The sequence below is a fragment of the Brienomyrus brachyistius genome, chromosome 5 (genome assembly GCF_023856365.1).
Source record: "Brienomyrus brachyistius isolate T26 chromosome 5, BBRACH_0.4, whole genome shotgun sequence".
NCBI classification, from domain to species: Eukaryota; Metazoa; Chordata; class Actinopteri; order Osteoglossiformes; family Mormyridae; genus Brienomyrus; species Brienomyrus brachyistius.
Window position 1 is genome coordinate 38,883,379 of NC_064537.1, and position 10,605 is coordinate 38,893,983.

Consider the following 10,605-nt stretch of genomic DNA (forward strand, 5'->3'; position numbering starts at 1 on the left):
CAAAGTTGAATATGGTGTCCCACAGGGATCAGTCCTGGGCCCGCTACTGTTTATACGTGCTACCTCTTGGTAACATTATTAGACAACATGGAATTGGGTTTCATTGTTATGCAGATGATACACAGTTGTACATATCTGTTAACCCTGATGATACATCACTACTATCTCGGTTAGAAGACTGTCTATTAGATATCCGGTGCTGGATGGCAAAAAAATTCCATATGTTAAACACAGTGTTACGTGCCATAAGAGTTTTGGATATGTCTACAGGACACCTCAGTCTTCTGCCCCAAGCTCCACTCACTACTTGCTGCTTCAGCCCCCCTCCCAGTTTCCGGCCACGCCCCTTCCACCTCTGATCCTGGCCCTGTGTTCCTGTTGAGGATAAAGCCTGCTGAACACATCCAGCTCGAGCCCTTGCCCAAGCTTTGTCTTTTGCTGTGTTGGTTTGCTGTTTCTGATTGACTTCTTGTGTATGACGGTTCTGATTGTTTGGTTTCTGGTTTTCTGCTTCGCCCTTTTTGTACCTTTGCCTTTGGTTTGTTTGTCTTCTGGTTTTGACCTCTTGCTTAGCTCCTGACTGGTCTCTTTGCCTCGCCCCTTCAGATGCTGTGTTTCGGCCTGTGTGTTTTCTGTACATGTCTGTTAGGTGTGTAAGGAGTGACTGCCTTTTTATTTATGCGTATGTGTGGTTTACTGGGGTTTTGGTTAGGGAGTTAGATTTAATCTTTGTCATTTCGTTTTCTCGTTTTCATTTCCTTTAGAGTTAGCTTAGTTTGGGATGTGTTTGTTAACCGTTTTGGTTGTTGTTTTGGCTTGGGTCACTCTCGAAGTTTGTTGCACCTCGTGTTTGTAAAAGTGTCTGTGAATAAATCTAAAAAAATACAAAAAAGATCCCTTTCTTTCCCTAGTTCCCTTTTCCCATTCCTTGGTTGTTTCATCTTCCCCTCTCCTTTTGCCTTACTTTTCTGTCGGTCCTCAATCTTAGACTGGGGATCGTAACAACAGAAAAAACAGAAGTACTGGTAATTGGTCCCAAGGCTGCAAGAAATAAGTTTCACCACCTTGACATTGGTAGCCTTCCTACACAACCTAACACGGTGGTTAGAAATCTTGGCGTTCTTGTTGATTCAGATCTATGTTTTGATGCTCACATAAGAAGTATTACTAGAACTGCGTTTTATCATCTACGGAACATAGCCAAACTTCGTAAGATGCTCTCACTTCATGATGTAGAAAAATTAATACATGCTTTTGTAAGTTCCAGACTGGACTACAGTAATGCCCTCCTACCTGGTTGCCCGTCTGGATCCTTACATAAACTTCAACTGGTACAGAATGCTGCAGCCAGAGTTCTAAAAAACACTAAAACATTTCATTGCATTACACCTTATATCTTATCCTCCCTTTATTGACTACCAGTTAAGTCTTGAATTGACTATAAAATACTGCTATTAACCTATAAAGCACTGAATGGCCCTGCACCAGAATACCTTAGTGATCTGCTGACCACATACAACCCTCCACGCTTGCTTCGCCCATGTTCATGATTTGTACTTCAGCAGTATATGAGTTACTACTAAGTATTTGTGCCCCTCAAGTGTTACTGCAATCCTTAATGATATAGAAGTCATTAGATCCCATGATTTCGCTGCGTGATTGTGTAATGAGATATCCCCAAAAAACAAAATTATAATGTTCCTATACATAATACTAGACAGTGACGGACATTTCAGGTCCAGAAAGTAAAGATGCAAACCAGGATTTTGTTTCAACCAACCAGTTGAGTAGTTTGTGACACTTTATGCTCAGCTGGTGGGTTGAAACAAAATCCTGGTTTGGATATTTACTTTCTGGACCTGAAATGTCTGCTTCTACTGCTAAATAAGTTCAACAAGTGGTTATATGAATACCAAGATGAAGTCCAATGCCTTCCATTGCCTCACCATTAAACAAATCTAAACATCATTCAGCCTTCATGGGAAATTTTGGAATCAAATGTATAAATTAGATGTCTACCACCTTCATTGCTCAAAAACCTGAAGGCTTTTCTTTTATAGTAGTGGGCCAGTATCTCACTTCTCTTGGTTCAGGATGTGTATAATAGCATTACAAGAAGCCTGAAGCTGTTATGAAGGCAAATCTTGGCTCTACTCTTTATTAAGTCTTTGATATTCAGATATTGTTAGGTATGTTTGTAATTTCTGTATTTTTTCCACCACCTTTATATCCAAGAATCTTCTTTGCATTTAGACAAGTTTATTACATTCATAGTGAAGACATGTTATCTGTGCAAATGGCAACATTTCCCACAAGATGTTGATATTCCTGATTCTCCCAAAGGAAACTTACTTTCTTCAGTTCAACTATCCAGGGAACTACTTCCAGAGGTCTCTTTATTTTTGACTACTTGCATCCTCGTACAGTGTATCTAAGTCTAGTAAATGCCCTTCTCTGTGCCCTTACTCAGATCATGCTAGATCCTGCTCTATGCATACACCATAGATCAGTGTTTCCCAATACGGGCCTCCAGACAGTCCGTGGTTTTGCTCCTTCCCAGCTCCTGGTATGTGGACTGTCTCACAGGGACCTGTGAGGGAGCAAAACCATGGATTTGGCTGGGGTTAAAAGAGGCAACAGCCTGAAAACAGACTCAAACGACACTGCACTAATAACACTAACCAGACTGGAGTTTTTACTTTTTAAGGTGACATGTTGAATCCTGTTTGTTACCTTGGATTCCAACTGCATTTCAGTTAAGGGCCAACCGTCCATGTTGAACTTACACAAATGTCTAAATGAAATCATAAGAAACCTGATAATAAATCAATTAGACGCGATCCACCTTGTGTGCCCTGTGGTGGGTTGGCTCCCCATCCCGAGTTGTTCCCTGCCTTGTGCCCGTAGCCTCCAGAATAGGCTTCTGACCCCCCCGTGATCCTAAATAGGACAAGCGGTTTCAGAAAATGGATGGATGAATGGATGAATGGAGATCCATCTTTCATGAATATATGTCAACAAATGACACTGTGTTGGATTGCAGTACAGCCCCAGTCGTTTTCCCTGCAATTCCCTTAATGTTAACTGGTTAATATCTGGCAGCATCTGTGTTCCTCCCCTTTAAAGTACCACTTTTGGAATGTATTTAGTTCCCTGGCTCATTTTTCTGTGTTGAGTGATTTCTGGAAAAGAGCTACTTCTAAATAACTCATTTTAAACTGCTGCAGAAAACAGTGATTCAGGTGCTATTTATTGAATTTAATATTAGATAAAGCTGCAGCACATTGACATCAGAAATGGACCCCATACAACACATTAATCTGGCATGATCTGCCTCCTCTTCAGAGAATACCTGAGCCAATTATGTACTATTATTTCAAATCCTCTAGTTTTGTAAGTTGATATTTAACAAGAACTCTCTAGATCCTTATACTGGCTAAAGTACATCATCATGTCTCTCAGTGAGTTTCTTTATTTCCCAGTTTACCAACAAGATTATTTCAAATTTATATTTAGGCATTTGGATTTAATTTCAGGGATTCACTAACATTATGACCCACTGATCAGGCGCCCTGCTAACCACTACCACCTGTGACCATGAGCTCTCTCTGGATCTGTCATCTTATGACCAGTTTAGGGATCTGTCTTTTCAGCAGCTGTCCTGGGTCCTGTTTCTCTACTCATCTGGACAGTACAGGTTTCATCCATGTTCTCTTTATATTATAATAATTTACTCCCCATGTCATTGTTTCAACACTTGCCTCCTAACATTATCCAGATTTTAATCTGAAAAATGAACAATATTACAGACAGACACACACACTTATACACAAAAACAGTACGTGAGTCTACATGTGTGTTTGCAATAACTGAGCTATTCATAAGGGGGTGCTATCTGCCTACATTCTGCAGAAAAATGTTGCGTGTTTGAGCCTGGGTGGAGGCTTTTATTACGTGTCTTTAAAAAAACAACTTTTATACTGTCTACGATTAAAAACCAAACTGAACATATTCCTGTAGATCATGTAACCGAACAGTCAGCTAAATTAGATTAATTAGATTAAATGTCTAATACTATACTAAATGACATATAATACACTAAGAAAATGCATTAACTTGTAACCTCTACATTAAAGCCATTTTTTATAGAAGACCGAAAGTAACAACAACAACAAACAACAACAAAGTTCAGCTTTAAATATTCAATGCAGACGTGTAATTTATGCTACCACACCAAGGAAAATAATGGAAAAATAGATGATATAAAACGGGATATGAGTAATTAATCTGGAGCTCTACGAGGATAGGGTTACTCTGTTGTATGGACACCTTACCTTATTTATGACAAAATGCATTAACCTTTTCATCTTAGAGTAATTTCCCAAAAACCAAATGAGTAATTTAATTCTTTCTTATAATTTAGTCCTTAAATTGGACAAAATCATTTACCCACCTAATCCTTTATGTAACCATATATTTACCTCTTAAGTCAGATAATCATTATGGGAAGCTTAGCTCATCAGGGAACAGGAAAAGCACTTTACATGGATCTTCAAGCAATGAGTCTTTTTAAGGGATTAAATGAAACTTACTGTAAAAAGGGGCGGGACTCCCACTACTTCAGTGTTCAAAAAAGTAATATGTAATATTGCTTTCATCACTCCTTCTCTCTCTCCCAGGTTCCATCTTTCACTCTGGTTTGGCTTAATGCCAAATGCTTAAGTGCAAAAACAAGGTACAGGTGGCATAAATGTAACCGAACTGAGGCTGTCACTTGACTCAGCTTCCTATGACAGATGGTGGCCCTGCCCCCTCCCATATCAAAAACATGAGAAAGAGACAGAAATAAACTCCCCATTTTCCTTTTCTATAAAAACATTGTTTGTCAAAAAGCAAGCTGACACCCAATTTTCAAGTGAAAGAAAACTTCAATAACAATCCCTTTTGAAACAGATATCTAAAAATAACCGCTATTGACATTTAATCTTTACAGATATGAAAACTTCATTCTGCACCACTTGAAATAAAACCACACGGTATACATAAAGCATATATTGAGTCTGGTTCTGCTCATGGGAGCATTACTTACACAAAAATGCTCTGAGGGAGAACAAAAAATGATTGGTTCAAAGAGTTAACCAATTAGATTGCAAAGTTAAGCGTGTCAAAGCAACTAGAGGAGAGCGGACCAAACAGTCGTATGTCTTGGTCCCACCTTCTTTAGTTGCTTGGATTTTCCTCCTCTACAATACGACTGGTTATCTCTCTGAAACCATTTTTCAATTTTCGTTTTTCGTTCTGCCCTCAGAACATTTTTGCGTAAGTAAAACTCAGATAAAAAGAATCAGACTCAATATATTTTTTATTCTCTTGCTTTTTGTGATTGTTGATATTGACGTTTTTTTTTTCTCATCTTTTATTTCTATCTTAACTTATTATTAGCTGTATTTTGTTTTGGACTTATTTGATTATATATTGCTAGTAATTTTAGTTAGTTTTTTATGTTTGTTTTATATGAAGCACTCTGGTTACAGCTCTTCTGCTGTCGTTATGTGCTATATAAATAAATTGCAGGTGATGACAGAAAAATGAAATTAATTTTTAAATGAATTTTAAATCAATGTACTTTAGGCAAAGTATTTATAGTTGCATGTATATGAATACATTTATATGTATAAAAGTTAATCTACACAGGTATATATATATATGGAGAAAAGAGAAAACACAAAAATCATGCCTTTGCCTTATGGACTGGAATGCATGGTTGGTTGTAGAAGTCTAACTTCTTGACATTTATTATTAAGTGTAATTTGTAAATTGTACAAAAACTATGAAAGATGTACAATTACAAATGAACAGCTTTAAGACAATTGAGGTAGCTAGGAAGCCATGAACACTGCCGGCAGCAATGACAACACTAGCAACAACAAATGCATCAAATGCTTGACTTGCCAGCCAGGGCCTAAGTCCTTACATATAAATGGGAGAGAAAAACATGAGGGCAATCAGGGCAGAATAAACGATAATTACTAGATACAATAGAGTAACGCAATAGGCAGGGCTGACATGGTTCCCCTCCCCAGGCATGGAAAGTGCTGTAAAACACCATCGCCTGTGCAGGCGACCCCTCTGAGCTGCCACTGGTCGTTTACTCCTGGTGTTTGCCTTGCCTGGGGTCCCTGATTTATTGGCTTGAGACAAAAACTGAGCAGTGACAGAGCTTGGAGATAGGCCAGCACCTCTACCGGCCTGTGGAAACCTCTAAACTGCACATGACAGTAGCCAGGGATGGACTTGGTGACAAGACTGGACTATGATCAGGACAGGACTAGTCTTGTAGTATTCAAGACCGGTCATGGTCTCGAAACTTTTTTGCGACCTTGGTCTCATCTCAGAATCAACTTTATTTTAACTCGGTCTTGTCTTGGTCTCAGATATAGAGGACTCAATATTTTATTCCAGGACCAGCGAAGACCAGGGACGGATTATGGACCGGGCCAGCGGGGCCGCTGCCCAGGGGCCCTTGGGGTGCAGGGGGCCCGTGGGGCCCCTAGCCCAAAACAATTTGCAACGCTTATCAAGTTATCAACGCTTATCAGCTACATTCTTTGATCCTCTGCCTACAAGGGCCCCTGACCCTATAGGGAGGGCGTTTGGCTGCCAAGGGCCCCTGAATTGTGGTGGTGTGGTGGGGGGGGGGGGGGGGGGGGGCCTCGCGAACGTTTTGCCCAGGGACCCACACAACCCATAATCTGTCCGTGGCGAAGACCACTTATTAAAATGCCTCAGTATTTATCACAATGGCTTAAGATTCATGTTTGTTATCCCAGCAAACCCGACAAACGCAAAATGCATGGATTTTTGCACCCATTAGTCTCAGGCTCATAACTTTGGATAGGTATAATGCACAGGGATAAATCACATATTTTTGCTATCGAGAGAACTTACTCGATCCGATTGTCCAAGTTGCAGTGTTGTGAGCTAAAATACTACAGAATAATCCTGTGTGTAATGAGGTATATATCCCATGAAAAAGGAATTTTCTTGCCGCCGATGCTCAGCGGGAAGTGATCTCTCTGTGCCCTCCTGAAGTCGACAACCACCTCCTTTGTTTTGTCCACATTCAGGGAGAGATTGTTGGCTCTGCACCAATCCGTCAGTTGTCGCACCTCCTCTCTGTAGGCTTCCTCATCTTTCCCGCTGATCAGACCCACCACAGTTGTGCCATCGGCAAACTTCATTATGTGGTTTGAGCTGTGCATTACTGCACAGTCATGGGTCAGCAGCGTGAAAAGTAGAGGGCTGAGCACACAGCCCTGGGGGGATCCTGTGTTCAGTGTGGTGGTGCTGGAGATGTTGCTCCCGATCCTGACTGACTGAGGTCTCCCAGTCAAGAAGTCCAGGACCCAGTTGCAGAGAGAGGTGTTTAAGCCCAGCAGTCTCAGCTTCCCGATCAGATGCTGAGGAACGATGGTGTTGAATGCTGAACTGAAGTCTATGAACAGCATTCTAACATAAGTGTCCTTTTTATCCAAATGGGTGAGGGCCAGATGAAGGGTGGTGGTGATGGCGTCGTCCGTACAGCGGTTGGGACGGTATGCAAACTGCAGGGGGTCCAGTGAGGGTGGCAGTAGGGGCTTGATGTGCCTCATGACGAGCCGCTCGAAACACTTCATGGTGATGGGCATGAGTGCAACGGGACGATAGTCATTGAGGCGGGACACTGAAGACCTCTTTGGCACGGGGATGATGGTGGCGGTTTTGAAGCATGTTGGGATGACTGTGGTGCTCAGAGAGATGTTGAAGATATTCGTGAGAACATCAGCCAGCTGTTCTGCACATCCTCTGAGCACACAACCAGGGATGTTGTCTGGTCCAGCAGCTTTCCGCGGGTTGACTCTAAGCAGAGTTTTCCTCACATCAATCACGGTCAGACAGAGCACCTGTTCGGCATTATTAGGGGTGTAACGAGATCTTATGTCACGAGATCTAGCGGTATTACAACATGAGATTTCTCGTGGGACTGAAAATCGGTCTCGCAAAGGTGCTGCAAATCAGCTGCTGTAGTCATGTCAGCGTCTTACAATATTACCATAGTAGATGCCCCAGACACATTTAAATCATTTGTGTGGCAGCATTTTGGGCACCCGGCGAAAAATATTAACGCCGAACGGGTGACAGACAAAACACGAACCATCTGTAAGCATTGTCGGAAAATAATGCCGAACACAGCGGCTAACGCTATTACTATGCAAAGCCATTTGCAGCACCATCATAGCTCTTTACTTAAATCCACTGCACCGGTGAAGAAAACATGTTTTATGTTTGTTATTTCCATCCATCCATCCATCCATTTTCCAAACCGCTTATCCTACTGGGTCGTGGGGGGTCCGGAGCCTATCCCGGAAGCAATGGACATGAGGCAGGGAACAACCCAGGATGGGGGGCCAGCCCATCACAGGGCACACTCACACACCATCCACTGACACATGCACACCTACGGGCAATTTAGTAACTCCAATTAGCCTCAGCATGCTTTGTGGGGGGAAACTGGAGTACCTGGGGAGGAAACCCCACGACGACATGGGGAGAACATGCAAACTCCACACACATGTGACCCAGGCGGAGACTCGAACCCGGGTCCCAGAGGTGTGAGGCAACAGTGCTAACCACTGCATCACCATGCCGCCCTGTTTGTTATTTATATTGTTTTATTTATATTCTATTTTATGTTCAATTGAGTAGTGAAATACGAGAGAAGCCTGTCATTTGAGTTTGTAGTGAAATATTTTATGGTGATAGATATTTGTTCTGTTCTTTACTGCATATAATGATGGTGATTATTTGACACATTTCACCATACATCTGCATTATTTAGCATTTTTTGTCTTTCAAATTAATCAAATAAAAGGCTACTTTCCAATAATATATTTCCTCTTCGAAGTTTTCCTTAAAATATTGATAAAATATCATCTCGTTCAAGCGAACCCAATATCGTGTCTCCTCTTGTGGGCTGAGTATGTTGTTATACCCCTATGCATTATAGATGAGGCCTTCAAAGAGCATTCATAGTGTTTGAGAAACATGGTTATTGTCATGACCTGCCTGTTCGATCCTCCTGTGTGCCACGCCCCCTCATTTACCTCATGTGAATTCCTGATTGTAACCAACTGTTTCTTGTTGTTTCATTGAGTCTCGTGTGTTTAAGTCCACGTCAGAGTTTGTATCCCCAATTCCGTCATTGAAGACTTTATTGTGTTTTGCCTTGTCTGCTCGTTTTCATCTAATAAACCCCGTTTCCTGAATCTCTGCTACCTGATCCTGACTCCCTGCTTGCTCGCCCTGCACGCAGCGTGACAGAATAATGGAACTCCCCAAGAAGACGCCTTAGCGAACCGAAGCTGAATATGGCAACCTTGTCAGTGAGGCGGTATACTGGCTGCAACAGCCAGAGGTCCAGGAGGACTCCACAGCTCATGGCGATCCATATGGGGGATATATTGCGTGGCACACAGGAGGATAGAACGAGCAGATCATGACAGATCCCCCCCCCCAAAGGCACGAACTCTGGGTACGCACTGGGAGAATGAAGAGATGGGATCAGAGACAAAGGACCTGGAAAACAAGACAAGACCATCACTGGGCCACCGGGAACAGGACAGACACACAGAATAAGCACAATGGCAGAAACTAGGACAACACCTGACAAAGAACAGGAAACGCAGACAGGCACACTAAGAAAGGAGACACTGGGGGAACACCAACAGGAGGAACAAAAGGGCCAAGAGGGAACACAAGAGACACAAAGGGATGAGGAGCAGACACAGGAGGTCGGAAGGGATAGGATGGGGGACAATTGGGAGCCTGAGGAAACCCCAGAGGTCGGAAGGTGGCAACCATAGGGGCAGCAGGCGACCACGAGGCTGGAGCAAGAAAGGACCTCGGAGGGGGCACTAGGGGAGGCGAGGAGTAAGGTGAAAGGTACCCTGGCGAAGGCTAGGAGGGAGGGGAAGCCGCAGCAGGTGATGGCACAGCCACAGTAGGCGAAGGCGCCATCCATGGATGAGCCGGAGCGGGGTGACCCGCAGGTGACGGACGAGTCAAAGCCGGGGAACCCTTAGGTGACCGCCAAGCAGGAGCCGGAGGACCCACAGGTGCCCCTGGAACCACAGCTAAGGAGACCGAGGGCGAGACAGGAGGTAGGGTGGGCAGGATGTGACCCCTGCGCAGGTGTCCTCTCCCCTTTCAGGAGATAAAAAGTAACGGGCGGAGCAGGATCCGCTGTGGGTGAAGCCAGAACATCAGTTGCGGAAGCAGGATCCTCAGGCATGGGTGGATCAGGTGTGGGTGAAGCCGGGGCCAGAACATCAGGCACAGGTGGAGCCGGGGCCTCTGTGGTTGGTGCGGGCGAGAAGGTTGACCTCTGCTGCGGGAATCGCTGGAGCCAGAACGTCAACCTCTGGTGTGGGAACTGCTGGAGCCAGAACCTGACAAAGAACAGGAAACACAGACAGGCACACCAAGAAACTACGGGAACACCAACCAGAGGAACAAAAGTACCACAGTGGGCGAATCAAGGACGGGCGGAGCAGAGACAGGCAGGGC